The sequence below is a fragment of the Sceloporus undulatus genome, chromosome 4 (assembly GCF_019175285.1).
Source record: "Sceloporus undulatus isolate JIND9_A2432 ecotype Alabama chromosome 4, SceUnd_v1.1, whole genome shotgun sequence".
Classification (NCBI taxonomy): domain Eukaryota; kingdom Metazoa; phylum Chordata; class Lepidosauria; order Squamata; family Phrynosomatidae; genus Sceloporus; species Sceloporus undulatus.
Genome location: NC_056525.1, coordinates 32,222,105 through 32,242,215, shown reverse-complemented (window position 1 = coordinate 32,242,215; position 20,111 = coordinate 32,222,105). Strand labels below are relative to the sequence as shown.

Below are 20,111 nucleotides of genomic sequence, written 5' to 3'. Positions count from 1 at the left end.
TGAGGCTTTTACAGCCCTACAATTCCAGACAATGGCGGGTTATAAACCGCCATAAAGTACGCGCTCCACGCGTACTAGGGTTAGGAAGGGCCGTATTAGGGTTAGGAAGGTTCTTACCTTCCTGATGGCCCTTCTTCCCAGTACGTGCGGAGCGCGTACTTTTTTGCGGTGCCCATCCACATGGGCACCGCCATTTTTACGTATTGGACGCTGTGCGTCCAGACGTGTCGCGGCGGAAGTGACGTCGCGAGGGTGCACTCCACCCCTCGCGGCGCCACTTCTGCGTTCCAAAAAGGAGCGGCATTTTGCCGCTCCTTTTTTGCTGTGCAGGGAAGCCTCGCGGTCTGGCAGCTGGGGCTTCCCTACGCAGCGAATGGCGGTGGCGGGAAAACGGCCCCTTGAGGGCCGTTTGTAACCCGCCAATGAAAACCAACTACATTGAAAGGAAATATAAAAAGATTCCCAAGGAGCAGCGTACTTGCATTTGTGGAAGTGGGGATATTGAAGACACCATACACTATATGCTATATTGTAAGATATATAAAACCCCAAGAGATAAGTTTCTCAAGAGAAGCTTAGAACTTGTAGCTAACCAAAATGACTTGAAGAAAATCACCTACTTGTTAGCTGATACAACTAAGTCTGTTATGTTCAACACTGCTAGATTTGCTGTGAGAGCAGCTAAACTTAGATTAGACTTTGAGGATAAAGGCCTGCATGGAAATCTGCAGTAAACATTTGAATGCAGTATGGAAAATTGTGATATGTTTTTGTATGAAATATTTTTTATAATTTTAGTGTAAACATATCGCTCTATATGTTATAGAACTAACTGACTGTGGAAGTTTTAAAGGGTTTTAATTATTTTTGTAATTTGATGTCTATAACCTGTATTTGGTTGTCATGAATAAACTGTTTGTTTGTTTGTTACATTTAGCACATGGGTGTGTATAGGTGGATTCATATGTAATAGTAAGTCAGATTGTGGTTGGTTGAATCCTGGATTGTTGTTGTGTCCAAATCTATCCATGAGGCAAACCATTGTTTGTTAGCTAGCTGTAAACTACAATTAGAAGCCTTGGGTGGTTATTGGTTTATCTTTGGCATAATTAAGCAGTGGTTTGTTGTGTCTGAACCCAATTGTGGCTTGTTTCTCCAGCTTCTCTCTTGAACCAGGAGCTGTCAAAAAGGGATAGAAACAGATAAAAAATGCTTTTTTGGTCATATCCTTGAAAATTTGTAGCCAAAGGATCAGTTTGTGGCTAACTTTTTTTAAAAAAACAAACAAACTAGCTTACAGTGACTTATGAATATCTCATAATAGCTTACCTGCCAAATAGAAGCTTCTTATACTTATACACAGCCTATTCCAATGTGAGATATAGAGTTCTCATGTAGAAAGAATAAATCTTGGGCAAGTCACATGCTCTCAGCTTCAGAGGAAGGCAATGGCAAACCTCCTCTGAACAAATCATGTCAAGAAAACCCGATTATAGGTTTGTCTTAGGGTCACCATAAGTGAGAAATGACTTGAAGGCACACAGCACACACAAGAATAAAGCTTTTGTACCTATGAAATAGGTAAGGCCTAGAGATGAGGAGAGAAGGAAAGTGTTTGTGTACTCTCTCACACTGCTTGGTTCCCAGTGGCGTGTGCACAAGAATGTTTCAAGATGTTTTTTTGCCTTGTTACTGATTTTTGTTCCCCCCCCCCCCCCCAAAGTACAAGGCCTGTTATTATCACAACTGATTATTTCAGGTTAAGTCTTGAAATTGGCTCCTGCGAATCAGCAAGGAAACCAGTCCGAAAGAGCTTCAGCATGGAAAACAAAGTGTTCACTGTTGATGTTTGAACTGGGTTATTTGTTTCAAACCCTTCATGGGCAGTCAGAGGCTGCCTTTCAGTTAGGAGTTTTCAACACATTTTATTCCCACTCTCAGATATAATTGCCCAGCAGAACAAAGAGCCTTTCAGGCTGGCTTCTGAGAAGGGCAGGGCTGCCTCTGACAGGTCTGTCAGGTGAGGCCTAACCAAGGACTTCCTGGAAAGGAAAAGATGGAGGGTGGGAGAAAGGTGTGTGTTGTGTTGTTGGGTGTGGCATCTGTACTGGTTAGTAAAGATATCACACCAGAAAACAAGAGCCAGTGAATGTGTATAACCTGTTCAGCAAGTCCACTGTTTATGGAGTTATAAAGACAGAAATAATGGTAAAGAAGATGGTTCCAAATGCCTGCTTTAATGCTATGCACAGGTGTTGTTTCTGCATGAAATGCTAGGGTTTACAGTACTGGTACTTTCTTTCTTTCTTTTTAAAAAAAACACATTTCTTTATTCCCTCTAATAAAGACATGATATATGAGCGGCATAGCCTACAATATTTCACACTTGCAAAGAGGTTGAAATATGTCCAGGCAGCATCAGATTGTGGTTAAACAGGGGCAGGGTGACCAGATTTCCAAACTGCAACGGAGGGCAAGGCACTGCAAAATGTAGGCCATTCAAGAAAAACTGTAGGCCATTGCAAAAGAAAAGCTAAAAACTCTAATATAATGATAAATTCATTTGGTTTGATTTACTTACAGCTATATTGCATAGATTGCATTTTATTGTGTACTTAGCCATATTTTTCTGATGAACATATCTTTGTTAAAATTCCTCCTTGGCTTGCAATAAACTTACAGAGCTCTGAGCAAGGCAAATGCTTAAACTTGTACCTTACTAGCAACAAACTCTTGCCTAAATCTACATTTAATGTTTTCATTCCATTTGTCCATCATGTTGAAATTAGAAGGGGGGGGGGACTCTTTGCATTGTGTTCTCAAGCAGCCTCTTGCCTAACATGTTTTGTGGCCTTTTCCCCTCCAAGAAACAAATGTGTCCTGAGCATTTTAGTTTGTTGCTAGTAAGTCTAGTTTGTTGCTGCTCCAAGGAAAAAATAACTTTAGAAGGATCCATCCTATTCCCCCATTTGCAATGAGGAGAGCAGCAACTAGCCACATTTCTCGAAGGGAGCACCAAATGTGGTGCTACTCAATGGGCTTCTTACTCATACTCGAAATGGAGGACATTTTGGAATTCTTCCTGGACAGAAGATTGAAATCTAGGACACGTCCTGGAAAAGGAGGGTGTCTGGTCATTGTGAATAGGGGTAATCGGGTAATAAAAGGCTATGGTAAAGAGTTAAAGAGTGTGGTCAAACGCAAAAATTGTTAATGCACAAAATGCACAAAAACTATTTTAAGTAGAGAAACCTTGGAATTTATGTAATTCATTTAGAAGACCCTGAAAAACCTGCATATCAAATTAATACTACACAAATACTCTGTGACCAAATACAATTCTCTGTATGGGTGTGTGCACAGTGTGATTAACAACAATAAATATAATATATCTAACACAACATTGTAAAAGCAAAATGCCTTTGTCAGACCCTGCTCCAAATTACAGCTTTCTCTTAGATATCAAGTGATTGCATGAGTCACTTAGGCTACAACCCTGTGCACTTTTACTTAGGAATACATCTCAATGAATTCATTGGGGCTTTCTTCTGAATAGGTATGTCTGTGATTGCATTCTTAACGTAAATAGAATATTGCTCTTCAGAAGTAAACTAAGTAATTTTGAAAGACAGTCTGTGTCAGCATAAAAAGAAAAAAGGGGTGCGGAAAAGAAATCTAGCAGCACCTTTAAGACTAAATCTAGCAGCACCTTTAAGACTAAATGATTTATTTTAACATGTGCTTTTGTGGATTTTTGTGGAGCCTTGGTGGTGTAGTGGTTAAATGCTGGTACTGCAGCCACAAGGTTGTGAGTTTGATCCCAGGGCTCCAAGGTTGAATCAGCCTTCCATCCTTTCATAGGTCGGTAAAATGAGTACCCAGGTTTTGGGGGGCAACTGGCTTACAGATTGTAAACTGCTTAGAGAGTAATGAGTTCATTATTAAGTGGTATAGGAATGTAAATGCTAAATATGACGAAGTGGATTGAAATCCATTAAAAACCTGCAGATATGTACAGTTAGCTCTTCTCATACACGGATTTTTTATACACAGATTCAAGTATACATGGTTTGAAAATGTTCAAAAAAGTATAAATTTTAAATATCAAACCTTGATTTTCCATTTTTATAAGGGACACCATTTTGCTATATCATTATATTTAATGGGACTTGAGCATAAACAGATTTTGTTATACACGGGGGATCTTGGAACCAAACCCCAGCGTATAACAAGGGTCCACTGTATAGATATAATAGGCTTTTAATATACAGTTGGCCCTTTTTATCCACTGGGGTTTGGGTCCAGGACCCACCATGGACATAAAAATCCATGGATGCTCAAGTCCCATTAAATACAGTGGCATAGTACGGTGGTGTCCCTTATACAAAATGGCAAAAGCAAGGTTTGGTATTTGGAATGTATATATTTTAAAAAATTATTTTCAAGCCATGGATGCTTGGATCCATGGATGAGGAGGGCCGACTGTATAATCGTTATCAGGGAGGTTTTTACAGATAATTCAGGGCTCAGTCCCCGATTTTTATATGGGGTGTGTGCTGTATTTATGTTTTTAACTTTTGTATGTTTTATGTGATTTTATGTTTTAGCATGACAATTTTAATAGTTTTTAAATTTTTATTGTAAAGTTTTAAAACTATTTTATGTGTGTGCTGCCTTGGGTACTTTTCTGGAGAATAGCAGCATATAAATAAAATAAAATAAAAATTATAGTAGCCATTTCCAATATGACACCTACTAAGCTTTTTGGACTACAGCTTCTATCAGCCTTAGACAGTTGGACAATGATCAGGAAGCTAATATACAGTATATGGAGCATGAATACATACCTTCGCCATAAAGGTGGAAATGGGTAATACAGAACAAAAGAATGGAAAGTCTAAGATGCAACTGTGGCAAGTGCTAAGAGATCTCAGTTAAGGGTAATATTTATGCCAAGGTGCCTGTTTTCTAATAGGTAACTTTAACCTATAGATTACTCAGTTAAAGCTTGATTAATCTACTCTGGTTGGTTTGTGATTAGGCAGGGCTTGGACCACAATTGACTCTACTTACTAAATTTACTGAGGCAAAACTTAAATGAGTGAATCGGAGTATTTATTTATTTGCAGATAAACTTGTTGTGATGTATTTAGATCAAACCAAAGTTGGATATAGGCGACAAATAATGGATCTCAGGTAATTTTCTTCTTTGCTAAAAGTAAGTTAAGGACAGACTGATTACAATTCTGATAGTGGTCTTAGTAAAAAGGAGGGTTTAAAGATTAAACTTTATCCTGCTCTTATGTGCTATTTTCTTGAATGACGTCTCTCCCTCCTTTAACCTTTTATTAGCCACATTGGATATTTCAAAATAGACATTTGTCCCTTTCTCCATATGTGAGCAAGTAGTTTCAGGGATGATCAGGAAAACAGGAATGGTATAAGGGAAAAATGGACTGACCTTCCTGCATCATGGTGACCCACTCACCAACAGCGGCTTTTAAATAAGAAAAAGATGTCAACAGATCCATTAATGGGACTCTGTCATCATATGGTCCTTATTGTAATAGGGAATAAAGACACATTACTGTACAACTTATGTATGCCGAAGTAAAAATCAGTGCAGTGCTGACTTATATTTGCAGAACCTTATGTTATTTCATACTTTGTTCAGCATCTCAAATCCCTCCTCCCACGTTTTGGTAATGTACACATTTATTTAATCAATGGAATTAAAGTCAATGGAATCTCCATAATTCATAGGGAGATCACAATGGCAGGGTACAGACTGTCCAGAAGAGGTGCCTCCTCGGCACCTCTCTCTGCTGCACAGCTGCACCGCAAAGAAAAGGAGCTCAAAAAAGCAGCTCTTTTTTTGCTGCGCCACAAAGCGCCAAAGACGGCGCATATATGCCACAGCTGCACAGCTCCTTATAGAAGCTGCGCAGCTGCGATGTAACAGTTACACGCTCCATGTGTAAGGCACTGCATAATGGCAGCATGTGCATGACATGCTAAGGTTGCGGAGCGTGTGCACGTGCCGCCCCAAGGCAACCCTAGCACGTCATGGATGCGCCACAAAGGGCCCATCTGGAGAGGGCCTAACTTACTACGGTTAGTGCTCCTTTAGCATTTTTTTTTTAAAAAATTCCCATCCAAGCCAAGGAAAAGAGAACCAGGATAAGATATTAGGTATGAATAGTACAGTCTATTATGCAATTGGAGCACAACCTAGTTGGATGGCTATATGGCTAAATGGCTAGTTCATCTTTTATATACAGTATCTACCTCTAGATAGTCAGCGTGGCATAGTGGTTTGAGTGTTGGACTATGACTCTGGAGATGACTGTTAGCCATGAAACCCACTGAGCAAGTCACACTCTCTCAGCCTCAGAGGATGGCAATGGCAAGCCCCCTCAGAAGAAATTTGTCAATAAAATTCCATGATAGGTTTGCCTTGGGGTTGCCATAAATTGGAAACAACAAAAATCATCTCTCTCTCTCTCTCTCTCTCTGTGTGTGTGTGTGTGTGTGTGTTTGCACAAACAGACATGCACACACGGGCAGAGAAGGCTTTACTTGTAGGATCACAGTGTGGTGTCACCTGTGGGGCAGTAGAACTGTTAGGGACTTGCATGGCTACTGGGCAAGCGAGAAAAGATGTTGCCTCCCTTTCCCACTCACCCAACAGCTGCACCAAACCCTAACTCAGTAGCTGCTACTTGGGGGTGATGCCTTTCCCAGCAGCCACACTGGACTCTGAATGGATCTCTGGAAGCCACAGCACTGCCACCTTCCGCAGATCGGGCAAGGAGTGGCCAAGAGGTGAGGGAGAGCAAGGCACCAACCTCAGAGACATCTCTGGCCTTTATTTGAACAATTTTGGGTTATGAAAAGCTATCTAAGCAATCCTGTCTGCTAAAGAGTGCTGTGGAACCTGGAAAGTTGCATATTCTTTGCACTAATAGATTTATTTATTTGTTTATTTACTTACTGGATGTTTGAGTGTTGGGCTAGGACTTGCTTGACCATGGAAACCCACTGAGTCACCTTAATCAACTCATACTTTCTCAGTCTCAGAGCAAGGCCAAGGCATCCCCCTCAAACAGATGTTGCCAAGAAAATTCCATTATAGGTTCGCTTTAGGGTTACCATAAATTGGAAACAATGTGAAGGAATGCAGCAGCAACAACATTTCTTATTCCTGCTTGTATGTTCAGTGCTCAGAGAACATTTCTACCTATAAACAAAATCCAAAATCCACACTCAGTGATACCTTTTTCACTGCTTGTGAATTTTAGATTTTGTTTTATTTTGCTGCTCGGCCAAAATGACTACACCTGAGGTTTTTTGTTTTGCCTATAAAGAGTTATAAGAATTTTGGAATTGAATTCAGAGATATAGTCCTGTTAGTCTGGAATATCAGTATGAAAAGGGATGTTATAGTACCTTTGAGACTAACTGTAGAATAAGTTGCAGCATAAGCATTCATAGCAACAAAAAAGCACAGAAACATTTAAGACACAAACGTTTATGCTACAACCTCAAAGTTGCTACAAGATCCCTTTGCATAATGAATCTTGGAAGTTTCTGTGCTTTATTTTTGTTGTTAGATGTCTTACTATCATGTATCTCTCAATACCTGTTTCAGTTTTGCATCTGCCTGCCAAATCTTCTTCTTTCTTATTGCCTTGCTCTGTAGGAGGTTCTTTAGAATCTCCTGCAGTTTTGGTGTGCAAATAAAAGGCACAGTCTTGCACTCAAGGCTGGGAAGTAAAGCTTTAATTCATTTCTGTTTCCTGTGTGCTTTTTATGCTTGCTTGCTTGCTTGCTTTTAACCTTTTTTTAAAAAAAAAATCAGAACAAAGCTTCATGTTAATGAAACACTTTCACTATTACCTGCAGTGTGAGGCTTTTTGAGGTTTAACAGCCTTTTAAATCACCCTTGCTTCTGGAAGGTATTTTTTTGCCCCCCCCCCCCCTTAGCTTTCTTTAGACCTGCATGTATGGAGCTGTAAGAAGCCACAGTGTTCTTCTACCATTCATGCAGGAGGCTCCTGGCAGCCCCTCTGCAAAGGGCTCTGTGAGCGTCTCAGTGCTCAGGGAGTAAAGCAAAGCGGAAACTGCTCCTCAAGCTCCATTAGCTCACTGAACATAGAAATTAAGAATATCCCTCTAAGAATGTCAGGGACTGTCAGTTAAACTATGGCAAATCCAGCCTTTCTGAAAAGGCAACGTGTTGATGTGTGTGTGTGTGTGTGTGTGTGTGTGTGTGTGAGAGAGAGAGAGAGAGAGAGAGAGAGAGAGAGAGATATTGTTGCATTGCTCCTTCAAATTGTTTTCTAAAAGAACTAAAATTCTATCTGTGAAAGAATGACTTGTAGTGTGTGCGTGTCTGTATGTATGGGTCATTCAGACATCATGTTTTTTTAGTGCAATGATGCAAATCATTGCACTCATGCATTCCAGGTTTATTATTCACACTATAAAGCCACATTGATCCACATCGATGTGCATCGCTGCAAGTTTGGTCACTCACATGTGCAAGCATTCAAATAAGGATGGAATCAACAATGCAAATGCATTTGGAACCCCCTTTTTTGGTATGCAGCATTTTATCCCAGGTCTATCCAGGTCTGTTCACATTGGTTATTGACATTACTGACAATGCAGATCTTTTAAAACAAACTCAGGGAAAACCCTGATATTGATTATCTTGGATTGTGTGGTTTTTGGCAGCCCCCCAAACTGAATCAGGTGCATTCAATCACTAGATTCAGGAAGGCGATCAAATGAAACTGAAGTCTGATGAAGACTGACATGATTGGAGTTGATGTGAAAGCACATCACAACAACAGATGCTTGTTTTTTTTGAGGAAATCAATTCTTACTCTTAGTTAGACATATATGTTCTTCACATCATGTCAATAGAGTCAAACAGTGACAAGACAATAATGATGTGCAAGCACATACAAATTTACTGATGCTGGCTACCAGAATCGGCAGTGGTTTCACTAGGGTTGCATGAAGTATGGTGCTCTGCACCGGTGATACAATCAGAGAGGGTGACAACAAAAGGACTGCCTATAACAATGGTTCCCAATCTCTGGTCCAGCATTTTGGACTTCAGCTCCCAGAAGCCCCAGCCAACATGGCCAACAGACAGGAATCATGGGAGCTGAAGTCTAAATCATTTAAAGGACCAAAGGTTGGGAATTACTGGCCTATAAAAATATTTTTTCAGGGTTTAAGGACTCCTTGGAATCACAAAAAATATGGAACTGGGATAAAAACACTTCCTATAAATCCACCACTAGATTTGCTGTAGCACAGGCTTCTAGGCTACAGCTCTGGAGCTCTATAGAGGATGATCCAAGGTACCTCACTAAACTATAAACCCCAGATTTCTGAAGGATGGGCCATGGCTGTTAAAGTGGAATCAGACAGTTGTAATGATGTATTATGGATTCACTCCAGAAAAGCGTTGTTGCCCTGATACTGATCTGACAGGCAGTGTAGTGTGTTCAGGGTTTCCTGTGGCTTTGTGGTTCACACGTGACTTGCATACTGCCTATATGTAGTATACATATTAATGCAATGTAGAGAAATAAAATGATTAATATGCATATGCAACCCAGACTGAATGGGAAGTACATTTTTTGACTTTGGCTTCTAGCCTCCACATTGGTCTCTTACAGTTAAGCTGCTACAAAATGGAAGTTTTCCTGCTTTTCCTGTGGATGCAATAATGGGCTAAATAACCTCTTCATTTCAGTTCAACCAGAAATATTTCACATTATACCCACAGAGCAATTATCTTGTAATCTAACAATGTAAAGCCTGGAAGCTGCTTTCTAAACACTACTTGTACATTTGTCTTAGAAATGGAACAAAATGTTCTCGTTCAAACTATATCGCATATCAAGGCAACCACATTAGAGACAGGTTTGTGGTTAAGCGGTCAAGTTAAATATAGCCAAATTAGGGCTAATTTATTCCCTAAGCGCTATGACTCGTACCCCTCATCCAGCTAGGAACTGGTATGGCATGGGGAAATTCAGTAAGATCTAGCTGTGTTTAACTTGGCCATTGCTATTGTAGATGTGGTTGTTTTAGACATTTGTTCTCTTTGGATTTATCCAGGTGGATTATGTAATAACAACTCCCTCAGCATCTAAATCAAAGCTGGGCAGCCTTATTTTTATTCTGAAGGGTACATTCTCTCAGAGGCAATCTCTCAGGGGTGAGTGGGGCAGCACCAAGCATAGAATACAAAAGACTAGAGAGTGTTTGCATTTATGTTAAATAATGCACATCTGATGGATTGATGCATTTGATGAAATCGATTGAGGTCCATGAGAGGTCAAGCTAGAAATGTCCTTTTCTCAGTCTTAAAAGTGTTACAGGTGGCATTTATATATTTTTATGCTGAAACAGGCTAATGTGGCTATGTCTGGGTTAAGAAGTGACATGCACAATGACATAAAAATCCATACAATCAAATATTAAAAAAATCTAATAACATGCATTCTTTTGTGTATCATGATAAGGTGTTCAGTTTACCCTGCCAGACCAAGACCTTTTTCTGTTTGGGGTGAATGCTCCCCAGCAAAGTGCATGATACCTAAGACCAGCCATATGATATTGCCCTCTGAAGCAGAAATAAAAATCACAAGCACTTTTCTCTTGAAGGAGAAATACAACAACAATAATGAATGCAACTGCTAACAAGTTGATGCCATTTCATAACATATACCTACCCCAATATATGCAAAAAATGTGTGTGTGTTTAAACTAAACTTCAACCAACAGCAAAGCCTCCCAAGTTCCACCCTTCACTATACCCCCTGTTGACTATAAGAAGGAGCTATCTGCACATATGGCTTACATACATAGCATCCTTTTTCATTAATGCTACATGGTACACGTGGGGAATTGTAGGAGGCCAAGGTTCCATGTAAGCCCCTGTTCCAGGAGACCTTCTGGGCTTTGCCCCACTGCATCTCCTGTTAAAAGGAAAAAGAAAAAGAAGATGAAGAAACCCCTTTGCCCCCAAATGTCCACACTCTCCACCTGGGGTGTGAGAAGTCTTCTCATCATGTTTTTGTTTCCCTATGTGCAATTTTAGGCCTAAGAGAGGTCCCTTTTAACAACAGGATTGAGCCCATTGCTTCCTTGTTTAGCAATGTTGCCAATCACCCTGGAAGGAAATCCCCCTGAAAATCCCTGAAATGCCCCCAAATTCCCCAGGGCATCTGAGTCAGGGGCGGGACGTCTGGGTCAAGGGACTGCAAAGCACTATGGGAAGGCAAAAGGGGGCGGGGACTTCTGGATTGGCTATTTTTGGGGGGTGGGGACTTCTGAGTCGGCCATTTTTGGGGCAGGAAAGGCACTTTTGACCATTTGGGGGGTGGCGGGAAGTGAAATAATTCCCTATAAATGGAAAGGCTTTTAATTCCCCAACCAAAAGGTTTAATTTCCCGGAAATTCCCCCCAAATTAAAGGCTTTTTATTACCTGGAATTGGGGGATTCCCCAGAAATTGTTGTTGTTCACTTCCTTTTTTTTAAAGGCTTTTATGGCCCAAGGGGGGCAAAACATGGTGAAAATTCTTCCCACATCCCCTAGGCATGGGCTGAACTTTTGTACCCTTCAACTGCCCTGTTTTGACAGGGACAGTCCTGATGAATCCTCTGTTGTTCCACATTTTCAACAGCTTTGCATGTGTCACAGCTTCTCTCTGCTCCTCCCACTTTCCCCCTTTGTCCTCAGCTTACTTCCATTGCTGCAAACTGAATTTAAAGTGCGAAAGTAATTTGTGCTCAATTAACTCAGCTGGGAGGAGAACAGAGAAGGAGGTGGAATTTTGCAAATCCGATAGGCTGGAGCAAAAGCAAACTGCTACAGCCTCTGCTACTTTGCATCTTCTCCTTCATTAATAACATTGCTGTCTTGAACACATTCTGATGTTGCTTGGTCATACATGTTTTGATTTTCAACTGTGAAACACTGGAGAGTATGTGCAGTTTGACCATCCCTGCAATATAGGAATATGTCCAGTGGGCACATGCCACCCACTTCATTTGTAGGATCACTGGGTGTGGTAATACTGCCCCTCACTCATCCTCTATAGATGTGAAAAGTCTTAAAACATCTTTCCAATGCAGATTAGCTATTATTCAGTGCCCTTCGCTGGTTATGCATCTGACATCTTTCTTTAGTAGCTCATGACAGTCAGTTAACTGTTCCATTGCCAGCATCTTGCACAAAGATTCCACCTTTAAGATGCATTCAAACATCACTGGATGAAACTTGGGCTGTTTAAGGTAACTATCAAAAGTGTTTATGGTGTGATTGAGCATTTAGCCTAAAGTAGGAAGCTTTTTGGATCTTTTTTCTAGCTTCTAGCATTTTTGGTTTCTGTGGCATTGTGCATCCCAGTATTGGCAGTCAAGAGGCAAACCATCAGAATAAATTGAGCTTTAAACGGCGATTACTCGAATCCACTGTCACCCTTGGGGATGCCCCACACAAGGCTGTGGCTGTCTAATGCCAGAGGCAAGGGGCTCAGTGTCATTTTTTTTTTTTAAACGGGAAATGATTCATCTGTTCAAACTCCTTTTGATTGGCCGGGAAAAAGCTGGTTCCATCTGCCAAGCCTGAGCTAAATGTTGGGTGGGATAGAATAGGAAGATACCAGTCTGCTCCAAGTTGCCCAGAGCTGTCTTAACAGACAAGTATGTGAAAGGACCAAGGCGCCATCCAAGGCCTAGGTAAGTATAGTCATGAATGAAACTAAAGAGAAGCCACTGGCTACTAGAACTGGCACCACCCCTACTCAGAGTCTCTCTGCCAGCCCGCCAGTGTTTACTCTGAAAGGAGTATTTAGCGCTGCTGCTCCATGTGGGAACTTAGTGAAAAGCCAGTACACTGAGCTTACCCTGGGATGCTAGAAAAAGATCCAAAGAGCTTCCTACTCCTACTCTGAAGGAATGTGTACTTTTAAAACTGAGCTCTCTGCTAGAAAGGCACTGAGCTTCAACAGGCTAAGAAAAGCTCCCTTTATTTGTTGTTTAGGGCAAACCGGGATAACTTAATGTGAAGGACTGGTGCTGTGCATATGCTCAGGGGCACTGTCTTGATCCTGACATGAGATATGCCAGGGAAAAGTCTTTTTAAAAAAACAATAGTTTATTCATATCCCACTTTTCTCTCAATATGTGGACTCAGATCTTGACACTGAAAACAGATAATGTTTTTTAAAAGGAAAGAAAAAGGGGAGATTAAAGGTTTCACTGAATATACATGTTTATATGGTATTTATATAATCACTGTGTCAACGGAACATAGAGAACCAACTATCAGTCCATTTCTCAGTACAAGTCTGCAGGGTGAATCTACACTGCAGAAATAAAACAGTTTGGTACCACTTTAACTTCCATGACTTAATGTTATGGAATTCTGGGATTTGTAGGGATATTTAGCCTTCCCTGTCAGAGAGTGCTGATGCCCCACCAAACTCCAAATTCCATAGGAGCAGGAGGTAGAGGTAGAACAGAGGCTTATTTATTTTGTTTAACATTTTGATATATAGTTCAACCTGCAAACATCCTTACAGTTCATTTTCTAGAACATTAAACGAGAGTCTTCCATTGTGCAATATTTTGTTGCAGGTCCCTCTTTTCATTTTTGAAGTCATTTTTGTCTTTCAAAGTTGAAGAAGGTAGAAAATATTAGAAAGGCTTTTTTAAATTTAATGCCCTGTCTCTAGAATTAACTGCCTAGAAAGGTTTACTAGGTACCATGTCTTAGGTTCCACCCACCCACAGATCTTCCCAACTTTTCAAGTATTTTAATCTGATTTTCTATCTGAGAAGTCTGTTAATTCATAAGTTATTACTCCTTCTGCCACAAATTATTTATTTGCATCGCCCTCCCCCCCCATGCACACACATAATTTACCATTTGCTCTGGAGGTTTTGGTTAAAACAGGAGAATGGACCATAAAACCCCTTGACTTGTATACATAAAGTGAATTAATCATGTGTGTGTAATTTTTCTTACCATGCATTTTTGTGCAATTCTTGGCTTGGATTTTTGTTCTATAATTGGGATCTGCTAAAATGTTGCAACAGAATAAGAGTGCTCCTGATTAGAGTTCCAGCAAGCCAACCATAACCTCCTCTATGGAATCTATTGTCTGTCTTCCTTTGCTAATTTTCTGAACTAGCTGCATCTCTTGGATGCCACTGAGAATTCTTACTGGGCTGCTTGCTGGGTTTCTCCTCTTAGGATTTTTAAGAATTCAGTTTTTGAAAACACTTGCACAAATCTCAGAATTTTCTAATTTATGTCTTGTTTTTCAAAAGCCCTGTTGTAATTACATAGTTGTTGGCAGTCCTTACCCAAGTTGCTATTAGAGAGAGACATTTCAAAATGAAAGAGACAGTAAAGACCTTTAGAATGGTGAACTTTCAGCATGCTGTGTGTTTTTTTCCTGCACTCCTGCAGAATCATAGCAACTGTTCTGCCCTTGCAAGTGGCCCTTGCATTCCACCTAATCCCAGTAGCAACTATGGATGGACGGAATATTAAAAAATATTGAAATAAGATGTTCCCCCCTCTGAGTGTTGAGAAATCCAAATGAGAAGAATCCTGCACTGACAAGATTCCTCAAAGTTTGGGGATTATTCTGTGCAAAATTTGCACATGGTTGTGTTGTGCAAGAAACAACATTTTCTGTCTGGAAAATAATATTTCAATGTATAAATATTAATTCCTTTGCAGAAAATGCTCTTTTCTTTGCAGAAAATGATATAATTGGGGATTTATTCTGCATAAAAGTCACATTGATTTATACAGAAACAATATTTTCTGGGGAAAAGGAAGCATTTCCTGCACAGGAATAAATATTTATGCATAGAAATATTATTTTCCAGGCAGAAAATACTGTTTCCTTTGCAGAAAATGCTGTTTCCAGCACAAAACAGCCATGGATGAATTTTGTGTAAAATAAGTCCTGAAATGCAAATAGCCTTTGAAAACTTTGGTTTTCAAAGACATTCTCGCAGCAGGAAGAATGTTGCTGAAATTACTCATTGCTATCTTTGAGCAGAAACTTAATTAAGAATTACATCCTTCATAGCAACAGACATTTGAGGTAGGGACGAATCTGTTAAGAACATATACACTCAAAATGTGGAGACTGTGGATCTGCCTGCACGTCTTCCTTCCTTTTATTTATTTCTCTTTTGGGGGTATTATTTAAGGGCAGTTTTATAATGATTCTCACTTTTTTAAAAAAATCTCCAAGCAGATTAAAATTTAAACCAGAAACAATAAAACCAATACCTTAAAATAATAAAACAATGCATTATAAATACTTCAGTAAAAAACAGAGGTGATTAAAAGTGTAAAGATTCTGTAAAAATGACTAGGAAAATGCCTGAGCAAACAAATAAGTCTTTAGTTGATATCAGAAACTTGTGACATTGGTAGCCCACCTGCTCTCAAAGGGAGAGCATTCCATATAGTGTGGGTTGAGCAACTGTGGAAAGTTAGGCCCGTTACAAACGGGCACCCTAGTACATGACTAGCGCGTACTAGGGTTAGAAAGGGGCTTCACTTCTTGATGCCCTTAACCCTAGTACGGACCCAGTCCGTACAAAATGGCAGCGCCCTATACAGATGGGCGCCACCATGACTACGTCACCACCGCACCGCCTCCAAACGAGGCAGCGCGGTTGTGATGTCATTGCGCTGCGCGAGGGCGCCTAGAGCGCCCTTTTCATGGCGCAAGAAGGAGCTCCGGAATGGAGCTCCTTCTGCGGTTTGTGTCGCTGGCGCAGCCTTTAGACAGCTGCACCAGGGACGCAAGGGAGAAAGGGGCCGAGCGGCCCCTTTCTCCTCCTCCCCGCTGCCATCGGGTGTCCTTGGGGCATGAAGCCGTTGTGGCAGCTGAGGCCCCGATACAGCGGGGAAAGGGCGGTTACAGGCTGCCCCAAAGGGGCGGTCTGTAACACGCCCTAGAGGGCTTCATTAGACCCCTAAGAGACCTTGAAAGGCTGCACACACTCCCACAAATATATATTTTAAAAGTGCCCCAAAATGCAGGATTTGCATTGGTAATGGTTTTCAGTCTTTGATCCTCCATTTATTTTTAACTTTAGCTCCCAGAAGTCCCAGCCAACTTAGCTAACAGTCAGGAATTATGGGAACCGAAGTCCAAATCATCTGGAGAACCAAAGGTTAGGAACCACAGCTGTAGGTAACAAAAGGGGATTTTCATCATGTTTTGGGGTCTTCCTGGGCTATTTTAGGACTGGGCAAGGCGTTTTTTAATAACACAAAGCCAGCAGAAGTCACTTTCTGTTTACCTCCTGTTCAATAAAGACCTCTCTTGGGCTGAAACAGATCCAGGGTGCATCCAAAATATGTTGGAAATGCCCCTGCAAAGGCATTTTTGGTCAAAACATTTATTGCATTTTTTGGTGAACCTGGGGGGCCACAAAAAAGGCCCTGAGGACCGGAAGCATACTTTGCCCTCCCCTGCAGTAGAAGAGTTCCTATAAGGGCCATGGACATTGAGGATTTGTCTGTAATTCAGTGGCAGACACTTATTTTGCAGGAAGAAGATGTCCAGTCCTCATTGCCCTAAATTAGAGAGCTCTCAGGTTGCAAGCCTGAGAATATCCTTCTTATAGAGCAAGTGGACCCAAATGTTTTGATGCCCTGAGGCAAAACACAAGATAATGCTTCTTTCTCCCATCCCACCTGATTCCATGCAAAAAAGTTGACCTGACTGGCAATCTGTTGGTGCTGCTGTTGTTAACTTTCTTGATATTCCACCCTTTATCACTCAACATAGCTTACAAATTATAACAAATACAACTTATTTAAAGCATAAAGGCCACTGCTAAACAAGAATTAAGAATTAAACCATCAGTTATGTTGACAATTTATGTCTTACAATGTAAAATACTAAGAAATATTTTAAAAACAAAACAGTTAAAAGAGTACAGGATTCTATTTCAAACCTTTTTCTTAAAAAGAAAAGTTATCAAAATCCTGCCAGAATAATTTTTAATTAAAAAACCCAAAACTTTAAAATCATTTCTGAAAAGCATGGCAGTGAAAGGATAACGTGGGGGCATTTTAGCCTCTCTGGGAAGGCAGGCCCAGAGTCTGAGGGCAGCCTGTGAGAAGGTCCTGTCTTGTGCAAGTTAAACCTATAACTTCCCATTGAGTTATTTGGTTACATGGACTAAAATCAATGGGTGGTAGCAGCTTGTCTAGATGGCCTCAAGGGGTAACATCATCCTCAGCAGAAGTAGAAAGAAGGGACCCACAAGTGCATGACAAAGTAGTTTTCCTTAATGAGAATCCTGTGGTTATAGAGAAGAGTGTTTATTTGGGACAACACAGTTCATCAGAAAGCTTGATAATTTAAGCCAATACCTTATCATTTTGGTATACCTATACTGTCATGCTTAATTATGCTTAATAACTTCTATGTTTCATGCTACTTGGTCGCATGTTAACACAGAGAGTTTTTTTTTTTAATTAATTGGAAAGTTTCTTGTAAGCAGATACACTGAAATTCCACAAATAGAAAGCCCTTGCTGGCTATGGACTATTTAACTGCAGAGTTTCCAAGGTGAGACAGTTATAGATTTTATGTTGGAGGAAGAGGGGGTTATTTTATTTGAATAGACCATGGTGCCATCAAAGTGTATTTTTTTTACTGTAAACACAGCAAGGCTAACAGTAAATGGTTAGCTAACACGAACAGGGCAGTCAGATGACGCTTGTTGGTATAATCTTAATTTGTGCATAAATGACCTAGACTGGGAACTCCTTGTAAAGGAATAACCTTGACTCTCAAGCTTTTTCTATAGACTCTGCTTCAGACTTTAATTCAAGCCAACATCCATAAAATAAGCTTTGGACTGAAACTTAATCATCCAGTCCAAGCTATATACACACACAAAGAAAGTGTTCCAGTACCCTCAGCACAGGATTTGTACCCTTGGCAGATGAGCGGAAGGAAGTGTTTTAACAATTTCAGTTTATCCTAGCTCATTCAATACTAGACAAAGTGCACCTATTTATTTATTTTCCTTTGTTTCTTGCCCTTCAAAGGATTTCAAGCCAGTGTCCATATTTTTTTCACCAAGGTTTTTTTAACCCTCACAACAAACCTTTGAGTAGTTTATGTTGAGAGACACTGATCACATTAGGTGACTCTGTGTGTTCAGGCCTGGCTGGAGCACATTCCCACTAATATTGAATAGTGGAGAACTTTGCAGTTGGGAAGTAGAGGCTGAGATCTAATAAGATCTAATATGATTACTATGGGAGCTAAATCTTCACCAACATACTTGTGCTGGTGCTCAAGGGACAACAGCTGCTTCTTCCCTCCCATGTATACAAATAGATGCAGCTCTATCCTGACACCTGATTTGTCACAGGGATAGGCCTGGGATATCTCTGGCTATCTTTATGCACTCAGGAGAGGAGACATAGTTCTTCTGATACCCTTGTATCCCTGATTTGGCAGGAACAGTCCTTATTAATCCTCTGTTCCCTCACTTTTTCAGCTGCTTGTAAAGTTTCCTTTCTCTTTTCTCCCCACTTCCCTCTTTGCCCTCAGCTTAATTCAATTGTTCTAAACTGAATTTCAAATGCAAAAGTAGTGTGAACTCAGTTAACTTGGCAGAGGGGAGAGGAGAGGTTTGAATTTTACCCTTTCCAGTGGACTCCGACAAACTGTTGCAGCCTCTCCTAATTTGTGTGTTCTTCCTCATTAATAACCGTTGCCATCTTGAACAAACTGATGTTCTTTGGCTGCTTGTGCCCTGGTTTTCATCTGCAAAATGTTGGAGGGTAGGTGCTGCCTCTGAATAAGAGCAAAAGTTGTCTTTTTGTTCTGAGCGTGCAGCAGGGATTGACAAACTTCAAGCTGGCAAGATCTAAAGATCAACTTTGCTTTTTATTTGAAACCACACCCCCAAGATCCTTCAACCACAATGAGAAGGTCATACAACTAACAAAGTAAACAGGGAACCTTCCTCCCCCACCATCATTAGTGGAATTCAGTTTACAGTGCTCTCATACAAAAATCCATTTTACCTTCTCTTTGTTTTAACAACCCTAATTCGGCATGGATAGATTGATGTAGAAGCCTTACTGGCATGGTTTCTGTTATCAAACAACTGGCAGTCAGAAAGTCTTGCTGATCTAATGCAAACCACACAAAAATCTACCAATAGATACTGATCTAACTTCTGCCTAGCCTTGTATTATATCATAATGACTTACACATGCACAAATTCTGGTAGGTTTGGCAGCTGAAGAGGGTAAGAAAAAAAAGACAAATTGTCTGTGCCTTAAATAGTAGCTTGATCTGCAGAAAATCAAAAGGTGAAGATTTCATAATATGGATACAAATGTCACTTCCTAACCTCTGCAGACAAAGAGGCTGTTGAGGTTACAAATGCAGAGGCTTTCCTCGGGTGGCAATGAAGCAAATTCTAGAAAAGTGAATTTTGGGGCCACAACCCACTACCTTGAGATTTTCCCAACCAGATCTTGAGATGTGAGGCAGATGTGATCCAAAAAGGTCATTTTTCCAAGCTCTTGAATGGTGGATAGAAAACAGTTGAAAAATGAACACTATTGTATTCTGTCTCTAAATCAAGTTGGCTCTTGGGTTAACCAGGCCTAGCCTTTGAATTTTTAAGTGCCCTTCACAACACACGTACACACCCAGACATGCTGCACACTTTAACTAAAACTCCAGTTTTCAACATAATTATATTTTGTTTTATACTGTCATCTGGTGAAAAGAACAAAGCTCTTCTTAAAACAATATTGCAGTTCAAATTAAGTTGGCAGGCAGACGCTGCAATATACAAATGAAGCAGAAGAGGGCAGCAGTTCTCTACCCAACAAATCTTGAACATCTGTCCAGCACTGATAAGAATTGGTTTAGTGTATATGCTGCATCAGGGAGGTAGCAGCTGTTTTGGATTGTTATATAATAAGCAGTGATGGATAAGCATAAATTGGAAATGTGTGCTGTGTGCATTTGCCTAGGATCTACATCTATAT

At 40.4% G+C, this 20,111-nt stretch overlaps 1 long non-coding RNA gene across 1 annotated transcript; it reads right to left on the bottom strand.

Moving 5' to 3' along the window:
• Positions 1–441: 441 nt before the first annotated feature.
• On the bottom strand, positions 442–18,926 carry LOC121928372. Its single transcript, XR_006103495.1, has 3 exons — positions 18,745–18,926; positions 10,893–11,006; positions 442–1,179 (listed from the first exon to the last, which is right to left on the bottom strand). It is a non-coding gene; the product is annotated as an uncharacterized LOC121928372 (long non-coding RNA).
• Positions 18,927–20,111: the final 1,185 nt, after the last annotated feature.